Source organism: Budorcas taxicolor, chromosome 21, assembly GCF_023091745.1.
Source record: "Budorcas taxicolor isolate Tak-1 chromosome 21, Takin1.1, whole genome shotgun sequence".
Lineage (NCBI taxonomy): Eukaryota > Metazoa > Chordata > Mammalia > Artiodactyla > Bovidae > Budorcas > Budorcas taxicolor.
In genome coordinates this window covers 68,058,086-68,070,018 of record NC_068930.1, presented here as the reverse complement: position 1 = coordinate 68,070,018, position 11,933 = coordinate 68,058,086, and positions in this window count along the sequence as shown.

The following is an 11,933-nucleotide window of genomic DNA, read 5'->3' as shown; positions in this document are numbered from 1 at the left end:
GGGCTCCTTCCACATGGCTGGCCTGTCCAGATCAGCACGGAGCTGGTTGCAAGTGATAGAACCCTTTCTCCCATCTTCCCTGAGCCAGCTCATGGCCTGAGGCGCTGGCTCACTGGCGTGGCACCAAGGTCAATCCCTTCCCTCCTCGGGGTCTTGGCCTCTCACCTGCTGACTGAGGGGGTGGATCAGATGATGCCTGTGGGTCTGATATTTGGACTCCGTGAGTGATATGCTCTCAGGTCTCCTGATCTTGAGAGGCCGGGAAGATGGGGACTTTGACGTGAGGGGGAGAATCAACTGAGAGCCGTGAAGTAGCGTGGCTTGAACTTGCCGTGCCGGCCCTGCTGTTGGTGGGCTTTGTGAGTTTGGGCAAGTTGCTTCACCTCTCTGAGCTTCGGCTTCATCGGCTATTCAAAACAATGTAATGATCCCTCCCTCACTGATGGAAACACAGGCATTGGTGTAAAGCTATTGGTGTCTGATGACAAGCAAACACTCTCTAAACGGTAGTTGCCACGGCTGTTTATCATTCTCATCCTTGTTGTTGTTACATGGGTTTTTTTTTTTTAATGCATTGGAGAAAGTCCCAGCTCTTACATACCAAAAGGTCGCCGGTCCAACTTCTGTTTTTTACAAACTGGGAAACCAAGTCAAGAGAAGGGAAATGCCACGCTCAACCTGGGATCAAAAGAGACTTGGAAGAGCTCTGTCTTGCCCTCTGCCTTCTCTGCCCCACAGATGGAGAAATAAAAGCACATGCTTTGAGGACTTCCCTGGTGGCCCAATGGTTAAGAATCTACCTTACAATGCACGGTATGTGGGTTTGACCCCTGGTTGGAGAACTAAGATCCCACGTGCCGAGGGGCAGCTGATCCCATGTGCCGTGGGGCAGCTAAGCCCGTGTGCCTCAACTAGAGAGTTGCGTTGTAATGAAAGCTCCTGCATGCTACAACTGAGACGTGATGGAAGATCCCATGTGATACGACGAAGACCCAGATGCAGCCAAAACATTAAAAAAAAACCCACTGGCGTTTGAAAACAACTGCCTTGACGTGTCAGGTCCCCATGGAGAGGGACCTCTCAGGGACATTTCCTGCTAAATAATGAGTGGTCACCAGAATCGGGGAGGCCTGGACTCCATCAAGGTACCCAAAGTCTGGGTAGCAGCAGAGGCCCTGGGAGTTGGCCCCAGCGGTCACTTCCGGGAGCTTTGGGGTCAGGTTAATGTCATGGGACATGAGAATTCCCAGCCCAAGGTGTCTGCCTAGGACCGCTGAACTGCTCAGAAGCAGCTGTTCTCCAAGGAACGTGAACCCGTATCATCACCATTGCTGACCAGCCCTGTGTTACTGCTTGTTGCACTTGACGCGGTCATAGCCTGGGATTGAATGATTGAACTCAAGCCCGGCTTCCCAGGCCAAATGTGGGCCACAGGGCTTGGAGTCCAGCCCTTCATCCCGTAGGAAGCCTTGGTCCAGAGGACCAGCGGCCCCTGGTGCTCCATCAGAATCGTGCTGCTTGGGGCCGTTTGTGAGACCACGTCCCTTTCTCAGCTGCCGTTCCCCTTTTCCTGCCCTGGGAACCCGGGAGTCCTGACGTACTCCTTGATGCCCACCCTTGGGGCTTCCCAGATGACGCAGTGGTAAAGGATGTGCCTGCCAATGCAGGAGGTGTAGGAGACACAAGTTTGATCCCTGGGTCGGGGGCATCCCCTGGGGTAGAGAATGGCAACCCACTCCAGTATTCTTGCCTGGGAAATCCCATGGAAAGAGGAGCCTGGTGGGCTACAGGCCATGGGGTCACAAGGAGTCAGACACGACTGAGTGACGAGGCGTGGACACACACCCATCCTCAGGGAGAAGGCGCAGGCACCTTGGCCCTCGGGACAGAGAGCTGCTCATAACCCAGGTGGATCTCTGCCCCCTCTCCCTAGAGCAGACAGGAGAGGGATTTTTAGCGTACTTGGAGGGTGGGTTATGGAATTTGAGTAAAGTTTTCAACTGCTTAAAACACACAGACTTGGAAGTCACTGGTCTTGTCCATTTCCTTGTTTGATGGATGGCCATTGGAGTCCAGGGCAGGACAGGTCTTGTCAAAAGCTAGTAGTGACTTGTCAGTGCCCCCTGCTAATACTCAATTAGGACAGAATCACTCCCTGGATGTAGGGAGGGGGTTGGGCGTGTAGCCTCCCCATCAGGGCGATATGGGTAGCAAATAGATTCTACCCCACACGCTATGTCCTATCAGCCTGGAGCATTAAGCCTTAAGAATGATCCTGAAACCGTGTCCCACCTCAGTGAGGAGTTGAGTCAATAAGATCTGCCAGGGGCCTTAGAGGAAAGAGCAGCCTGTGTGTGTGGGGGGGGGGGGGGGGGGGGCGGTGTGTGTGCTTGCTCTCATGCTTCCTGACCATAGAGAAACATATATCCCTTAGCGTAGCACTTAGACCTTTTATGATGTGACCCTGCCCACTTCCCTGGTGTGTTTTCCCACCGTTCGACCGTGTACTTAATGCAGGCCTGTCTTTCCCACCTCCGTGCCACTGCTCACTCTGCTCCTTTATGGAGCATCACCCTGTTCAAATCTTTGCCCTGTCCCTCCTGTCTCTCCTCCTCCCAGACAGCTTTCACACTGCCCATCAGAGTCGACCTCTCCCTTCCAGGGTGCACGCCACCTTTTATCTCAGCTGCCTGCGACCCTTCGCGGATTCTCCCCGCTGTTACTGTCAGTGGTGCATGCTATCTCCTCCGCTGGCCTGGGAGCGACGGACAGGGCCTTTTGGTCGAGCCACTGAGCTGGAGCCAGCTGAGGCAGAAAGAGGTCTATAGCCAGGGTGAACAGCTGAATCGTGGGAAGGGCGAGGATGCTGCAGAGATGCAGTGAAGACCAGAGAATGAATGGGGTTTTCTCCCCATCTCTCATCTCTGCCTCTCACTGTGGGCTGGCCTCATCCTCTGTCTCTCCCAACCACCTTCTCCAAAGGTTCACAGCTTATCACCTGATGCAAGGTCAGCCTCTCTCTCCGTCTTTCATTAGAAAAACCTCAGGACGGGGATCTGATTGCCCTGCTCTCCCCTGGACCTCTTGGCTGTGGGCAGTAGGTGGTCTAAGAACATAGCCACAGGGCAGGTGATGGAGACCCCAGGGGCATTCACTGTAGCTGCCCACTCCTCCCGTGTATCGTGTGGCCATGCCCAGTGTGGACCTGGTGCACAAGGTGTGGGGCAGGGAGGCAGGAGGTGGATTGAGTGGGTGGGTGAGGCCAGCCACAGGGACTAGTTTTTGAGAGCCTGCTGGGAGACAGGGGTTGCTGGGGGCTTCTTTCCATATTTCCTCTTGCATTTAACCTTCACAATAATCCTTCGAGTGAATGAGGATTCTGTATCTACTTGGGTCATGCAGGTAATAACAAGCCAAGAGTGCTGAGCACTTAGGTGCCCCCCAGGGAGGCAGCCTCACTTCCCTCCTTACAGATAGCGACAGCTGAATGACTTCTCAAGGGCACACGGGCTGGTGGCCGAGACTGGCTTCAAACTTGCACTGTTTGACTCCCTGGCCGATGTCTCTTAAGACAAAGGAGCTAAGAGATTTTTTTTTTTTTAACCCTGCAGCTCTGTGGTCCTTCAAAAGTCTTAGGGGGTGGGGGTGGGGCTGGGGCTTTGGGAAGGCATAATGGGCACTTTTCTCCAAATCTAGGGGTCACCCCGGAGCTCTCTCCTCATTCTTGTTTCTGCTGCCCTGGAGTTTTCTCTGCCTCCGTATGTTAAAAAGAAAGAAAACAATTTAACGACAACAACACAAAAAAACTTAGATCATTTAAAAAAAAATACAAAAAAGTCTGACTTATGTGAAATTTAATTTAATTTATTTTTATACCAGCAGCTGTCAGTTCAAAGAACAACAACAAAGTAGCCATCTGTGCTTAATTTCATCAATCCGCTGCCGATGGTCACGTGAGCGTGGCTTTTGGACTGAGGCAGAGCACGTGGCCAGATCTCAGCGCCCCCAGGCCCCCACACCCCCACCCCAGAGCCGTCGGTCCGGGCAGGAGTCTGGTGGCTTGTGCGGGGAGCCAAGGGGCACGGTGCCTGGGCGCTCGGGCCAAACTTGTCACCAGTGGGGCAAAGCCGGCAGTCTCTTTCCTAGACACAGCAGCCCCCCGACTTTCCACGTTATTTCTGCTAGTGCTGAGTAGGCTTCAGCCCTGCCGAACAGACGGGGAAACTGAGTCTCAGAGGGGTCTCTGGCCCGGAGTCACATAGCCGATAAACAGACCCAAACGGTGGCTTGTCGCACTCCAGAACCCACGTCCTCGTGAGCCAAGTGGCTTCCTGCAAAGCTACTGAAGCTCCTGAGGACTTAGGGGATCAGAGACAGCAGGGTCCTGGGTGGGGAGCCGCCCTCCCATCACAGACCCGAGCCCCGCTGCAAGCCAGGCGGCGTGTGATGGTAGTGGACGAGACCTCTGCGTGCTTCCTTCAGGGGCTGACCACGTTCGTTCCTTGGGGCGCTGTGAGGAGCGTGGGCACTGTCACCCTTCCCTAGGCACAGCTCAGAGCTGAAGACTTGGTCCCCCACATTGGGGACTTGCCTGAGGTCACGTAAGAAGTGAGTAGTGGAGGCAAAAATATGGTGCTCATCCGGATCACCAGCAAATCTGTCCAGAAGAATCCCAGCCTGCACTGTTGAGCTGCAGGACCTGAGGGAGAGAGGGACCCGCCCAGGGTCATGCAGGGTGAGCGGCAGAGCCCACCTGGACCAGTGCAGCCTCAGGCTTCGTCCACACCTGTGCAAGGCCAGCTTGTCCCCTGCCACGGTGGGCTGGCCCGTCGTGAGTGGGCTGGGTTAGGAGGGCTTTCCTGGGCCCCATCTCTTTGAGCAGACCCTGGGATTGAACTTGGCCTCTTCTAGCGGCAGAATCAGGAAGGGCGTCACCTGGCCAAACCCTCTTACTCACCCTGCCGCACCGCCCCCCCCCCACCAAAAAAGACCCAAACCCCCAAGGCAAAATCAGAAGAAACCCCAGTCGGGATTCCTGCGCAAATCACAGCTTTATTTACTGCTGAATTAAGAGAAGTAAGAGTGAGCAAGTCAGAATCATTAAAATATAGATCAAGAAAGTCACATTTCTCGATTTGCCATATTAAAGAGAAGTGGGGGAAACACGCCAATTGGCTTGTCATCTTCTCATTAAATAACAGATGGTGGCTGAGTCACTGCTCGCGGCAGTCAGGACGCTGTGTCTGCCGGCTCCCTCGCTGGGCCCAGCCGCTCGCTAGGGACTGAGGGGGCCGGTGGTGGGGAGGGGACAGAGGAGGAGGAAGCCCACCTCCTTCCGCCTCTTTGTCCATCCAGCTCCCATCCCAACCCCCTACCCCTCGACTCCCAGAAAGGCCCATCTATTCCTTCTCAATGATGGTGTGAACACGTAGAGGACCCAGCCTACGAGGCAGGTGGAAAATGGCAGCGGCATGGTACCCTGAATCCAGGGTTACAGGAGAGGACGCCCAGGGGCTGTGGGACCCAGCAGCTGAGCCTGACCAGCCTGAAGGGGTGGCGACCAGACACCACACAGGCCTTGGCCAGGGGTTCTCGTTTCTGAAGATCACCTAGGCAGCCACCCCCGGAGGGCTGCGACGCCCCCAGACATGGAGTCTGCTCTTTCCAATGCCTTGACTGTGGGGCCTCCTTCCTTACCTCCTCAGTGTTCCTCCATCCACCCATTCCTCCAGCCCCTACCACATATGCCTGCCAGAGCCAGTGGTGGGCTCGTAAGAGCAGAGACCCTTTCCTCCAGGGGCATTTCTGGCCCACAGATGGTCATTCCTGGGTCCTCTCCCTGACCAGCTAGCTCTCATCATTGTTATTTAGGGAGACTGGCGTGTAGACCCCACTGCTGTTGGCATCTCACCCGGGCAGTGTGATTCAGACCACAGGGCTCTTGATGGACTGAACAGAGAAGTAGTGTCCCTTGGAGGACAGGCCAGAGGGCTGTGATGGGCTGATGACTTTTAATGAGGCCCCTTTCAAGAGCGATCTGGGCCCATCAGAGTTTTGATAGGGAATTCACTGAATTCATAGATGACTTTGGGTAGTATTGGACATTTTAGCAATATTGATTCTTCCAATCCAAGAACACAGGATATCTTTCCACTTGTTTGTGCCTTCTTCACTTCCTTGTATCAAAGTCATGTCATTTTCATTACATGAAACAATTACATGTACATTACATGTACAGATCTTTCTTGCCTTTGGTTAAATTTATTCTTGAGTATTTTACTGTTTTGATGCTCTTGTGAAAGGACTAGTTTTTTAAATTTCTTTTTCCGATGTTTTTTGGACACTGTATAGAAACACAACTGATTTCTATATGTTGATTTTATATCCTGCAACTTTACTGGGTTTGTCGATTAGTTCTGACAGGTTTTTTCTTTGAGCCTAACAGCTGTTAGGAATGTCTGTGTTTAAGGCCACATCATCTGCAAGTAATGACAATTTCACTTCTTCCTTTCTGACTTAGAGGCATTTTTATTTTTTTCTTGCTTAACTGCTCTGGCTAGGACTCCCAGCGCCATGTTGAGTAGCAGTGGTGAGAATGAGCACCCTTGTCTTGCCCCTGATCTTAGGGGAAAGACTTTCAGACTTTCACCGCTGAGTATGATGTTTTTGTGTGCTTGTCATAGACGACGTTTAGTATTTGGATGTAAGTGTTCTTACCTGGGAAGTCCTATGGACAGAAGAGCCTGGTGGGCCACAGTCCATAGGGTCGCACAGAGTCAGACATGACTTAGCGACTAAATAGCAGCATGTTTTGCCTATTCCCAGGTTGTTGGGGATTTTATCATGAAAGGATATTAAATTTTGTCAAATGCTTTTTCTGCCACGATGGAGACAATCACATGATTTTTATCTTTCTGTCTATTACTGTGATGTATCACATTGATTTGTGTATGTTGAACCATCCGTGCATCCCAGGGAAAATGCTGCTTGGTGTAGGATTCTTCAGATGTGTATTTGAGAATAATCTGGGCCAATAGGGACTCTGAGCTCATATTCCTTGGTTTCTTCTCCTGTGTGTTAGAAGTCTCAGTTTGAGTCCAGGCCCCACCAGCTGAGAGGTCCTGTGTTTGCAGGACTTGAGACTTTGCTGTGACTGATGGTGAAAGTCACAACTCTGGTTTGTATCTTATTCAGCAGGAAATAACGAGCAATTCTGCCCATGTAAAATACTCAGGCACCTCTTACACACCATCATAGGTATCTTGTGAACCAGTCCAGCTAAAAAGAAGGAGCTTGGTTTGGGAGTCCTGGTCGGTTTGAACTGATCAAACATTCTTTTTTAATTTTTTTAATTGGAGTAGAGTTGCTTTACAATGTTGTGTTAGTTTCTGCTGTGCAGCAAGGCGCATCCGCTGCACGTGTACATCTACCCCCTCTTTGTTTGATTTCCTTCCCGTTTAGATCACCACAGAGCACTGAGTAGAATTCTCCCGCTATACGGTTGGTTCTCACCAGTTAATTATTTTATAAGGTCGTGTATATATGTCAGTCCCAATCTCTTAATCCACCCCACTCCCTTCCCCGCTTGGTTTCCGTATGTTTGTCTCTCTATTTCTGCTTTGTAAATAAGTTCATTTATACCATTTTCTAAGGGCTTCTCTGGTGGCTCAACTGCGAAGAATCTGTCTGCTAATGCCTGCCTAGTGCTGGAGATGTGGGTTCAATCCCTGAGTTTGGAAGATCCCCTGGAGAAGGAAATGGCAACCCACTCCAGTATTCTTGCCTGGGAGATCCCATGAACAGAGGGGCATAGTGGGCTACAGTCCATAGGGCCACAAAGAGTGGGGCATGACTTAGCGACCGAGCAACGACGACATGCTGTTTTCTAGAGTTCATTAAAATGAGATACTTGGACATTCGTTTTTCTCTTTCTGACTTAATTCACTCTCTATCACAGTCTCTAGGTCCATCCACATGTCTGCAAATGGCACAATTTTGTTCCTTTTTATGGCTGAACAGTATTCCGTTCAGCCGTATACATAGTCATGTGTATATATGCACCACCTCTTCTTTATCCATTCTCCTCTTGTTGGACATTTAGGTTGCTCCCATGTCTTGGCCATTGTAAATAGTGCTGCAGTAAACATTGGGGAAAATCTGTCTTACTGATTATGGTCTTCTCCAGGTGTATGCCGAGGAGTGGGATTGCTGGGCAGTTCTATTTCTAGTGTCTTAAGAAGACTCCATACTGTTCTCCATAATAGTTGTATTAATTAACATTCCCCCCAACAGTGTAGGAGGGTTCTCTTTCTCTATACCCTCTCCAGAATGTATTGTTTGTCAAATTTTTGAGGATGACCATTTTGACCAGTGGGCCTCAGGAAGCATCACTATGAGCAAAGTTAGTAGAGGTGATAAATTCCAGTTGAGCTATTTCAACTCCTGAAAGATGATGCTGTGAAAGTGCTGCACTCAATATGCCAGCAAATTTGGAAAACTCAGCAGGGTCCACAGGACTGGAAAATGTCAGTTTTCATTCCAATCCCAAAGAAAGGCAATGCCAAAGAATGTTCAAACTACCACACAATTGCACTCATCTCACGTGCTAGCAAAGTAATGTTCCAAATTCTCCAAGCTAGGTTTCAATTATATGTGAGATGAGAATTTCCAGATGTTCAAGCTGGATTTAGAAAAGGCAGCAGAACCAGGGATCAAATTGCTAACATCTGTTGGATCATAGAAAAAGCAAGAGAATTCCAGAAAAACATCTGCTTCATTGACTTCACTAAAGCCTTTTACTGTGTGGATCACAACAAAGTGTGGAAAATTCTTAAGGAGATGGGAATACCAAAGATGACCTTACCTGCCTCTTGAGGAACCTGTATGCAGGTCAAGAAGCAACAATTAGAACCAGACATGGAAAAATGGACTGGTTCCAAATTGGGAAAGGAGTATGTCAAGGCTATATATTGTCGCCATACTTACGTAACTTCTATGCAGAATACAGCATGTGAAATGCTGGGCTGGATAAAGCACAAGCTGGAATCTAAGTTGCCAGGAGAAATATCAATAATCTCAGATATGCTGATGACACCACTCTTATGGCAGAAAGTGAAGAGGAACCAAAGAGCCTCCTGATGAAGGTGAAAGAGGAGAATGAAAAAGGTGGCTTAAAACTCAACATTCAAAAAACAAAGATCATGGCATCCAGTCCTATCAATTATGGCAATAGATGGGGAAACAATGGAAACAGTGACAGACTTTATTTTTTTGGACTCCAAAATCACTGCAGATGGTGACTGTAGCCATGAAATTAAAAGACACTTGCTCCTTGGAAGACAAGCTATAACATAGACAGTGTATTAAAAACTAGAGATGTTACTTTGCTGACAAAGGTCTGTATAGTCAAAGCTATGGTTTTTCCAGGAGTCATGTATGGATGTGAGATTTGGACCATAAAGAAGGCTGAGCACCAAAGCATTGATACTTTTGAACTGTGGTGTTGGAGAAGACTCTTGAAAGTCCCTTGGACTGCAAGGAGATGAAACCAGTCCATCCTAAAGGAAATCAATCCTGACTATTCATTGGAAAGACTGATGCTGAAGCTCCAATGCTTTGGCCCCCTGATGCGAAGAGGTGACTCACTAGAAAAGACCCGAATGCTGGGAAGGATTGAGGGCAGGAGGAGAACGGGATGACAGAGGATGAGATGGCATCACTGACTCAATGGACATGAGTGTGAGCAAACTCCGGGAGATGGTAAAGGACAGGGAAGCCTGGCATGCTGCAGTTCATGGGGTCACAAAGAGTCAGACACAACTGAGCGACTGAACAACAACAGTTTTGACCAGTGTGAGGTGATACCTCACTGTAGCTTTGATTTGCATTTCTCTAATAATTAGTGATGTGGACAGACATTGATTCTTTAAACGTCTAAGAAAAAGAACTCCCTTGATCCCAGTCCTCACTCCAAAACTTGTGTGGAAATGTGCTGTGCTGGCTCCAGCAGTAGGAAGTGGGCAGTCCCCTTTCTTCTCCACCCTTTGGGGTCCCCTCCCCACTGCCCCCCACGAATGGTGGAAACAGCCCCTGTGTTGTGGTGAGGATTCAACCACACATGATGGGCCTGGCCCTGGGTAGGGGACAGTAGCGACACTGAGTTTTCAGGTCAAGAGTGCACCAGAGGAGGGGTATTGAGACTGTCAAGGCCATCCAGGCTCCCTCCAGCAGCCCAGAGTTGGGACTCTTGGATCCAGAGGCGGCCGCTTGTCTATGGAGGCTCTTTGCCCGCAGTGCAGGTGTTTACAGATGTGTGTGTCTGACACAGCCTGGCATCAATTGGTAACGGGCATTCATACTTACCGCCCCCACTGGAGAGTTCCCGGTTGACCTGGAACTCCAGGCTGCCTGGCCCGACCTTAACAGGCTCTTCTTGTCTGTGGGATAAATTATGAAATTCTTTGCATTTTTTTGTCCAGCAACATCTGGTCTCCTTGATCCGCGGCCCCTGATGAATGGGTATCGGGGTCTTTTTCCTGTCTTCCCTCGCTGGCTTGGATTTTCCACCTGTTTGAAATCAGTATTCTCGGGTGTAAATCATGACTCATCCCCCAAGCTGCACCCGGCCCATCTCCCCCTCCAGACAGCTCTGCGGGTGCGAGTATGGGCTGGTGGCCCCACGCCCTGCTGGCTCACTTTGTGAGATGACTTCTGCGATCTCGGCTGGCAGCCCACGGGGCCCAGCAGTCCCATTATCTGGATGTCCCCTAACACCCACAATTCAGCAGGTCCTGAAAACTCACTGGCCTCTCCGTACCTGCTCCTCGTGGCTCTCTGATCTCTACAGAAGCCCCCACCACCCACCCAGTCACTCAGCCAGGAAACCTGCACACCTACAACCCCACCCAGAAATTTTGTGGCATTAAGTCCTAGAATGGTCTAGAACCCTCCCCTCTTGCTTCCTGCTGGTCAGAACTGTTAAACTCTTTTGTTCCCTGGCCTCCAATCTTCCTCCTCTCTAAGCCATCCTCCACTGGCCATAGGAATACCCTAGTGGGTTGCCATTTCCTTCTCCAGGGGCTCTTCCCTGCCTGGGGATTGAACTCGTCTCCTGCATTGGCAGGTGGATTCCTCACCACTGAGCCGCCTCTCCATCCTTGTGACCTATAATACATCTAAGCCCCTCGCTCCCCATCTCATTCTCTGTTGTCTTAGAGACGAAGCCTGGGCTCCTGGGCCTTGCCAGTGAGCCCCCTTGCTCAGGCTCAGCCCTCCCCCGCCTCAGCCTGGTTTCACTCCTCTTCCTCCTGTCCTCAGTGAAGAAGGAGCTCTCTTCTCACCCTCAGCAGGCTGAGAGCCTTCGGTGACTCTTAAAACCTCAGTTCTGTCCAGACTTAAGCTGCGCTTCTGAGGCTTAGAAATACACCTGGTAATTTCCTTGTCACTTGTCTGCTCCCCACTTCAGTGAAGAGTCAAGTTTGGAAGGGGTTTCCCCAGGAACCTCTGCATCTCACTGGAGCCCCGGGACTAGTTCTTGCCCACAGGACCCAAGAACAAAGCAGTGTGTGTTGCTTCCAGCAAGGAGCCCAAGAGGCAGGTCCCTTATCCTCTCTATCATCCCTTCATGGAGCGATGCTCCTGAGCACAGCACTCTCAGAGCCACGTGCATGTAGAAAATGTAGGAGCCTGAGGCTCTGAATTCAGACATAGAGGGGAGCTGTCTGCAGAGCAGAAATCAACATATAGCAGCAGCTAACATTGCCTTCGGAGAAGGCAACGGCAACCCACTCCAGCACTCTTGCCTGGAAAATCCCATGGATGGAGGAGCCTGGTAGGCTGCAGTCCACGGGGTCGCTGAGGGTCAGACATGACTGAGCGACTTCACTTTCACTTTTCACTTTCATGCATTGGAGAAGGCAATGGCAACCCACTCC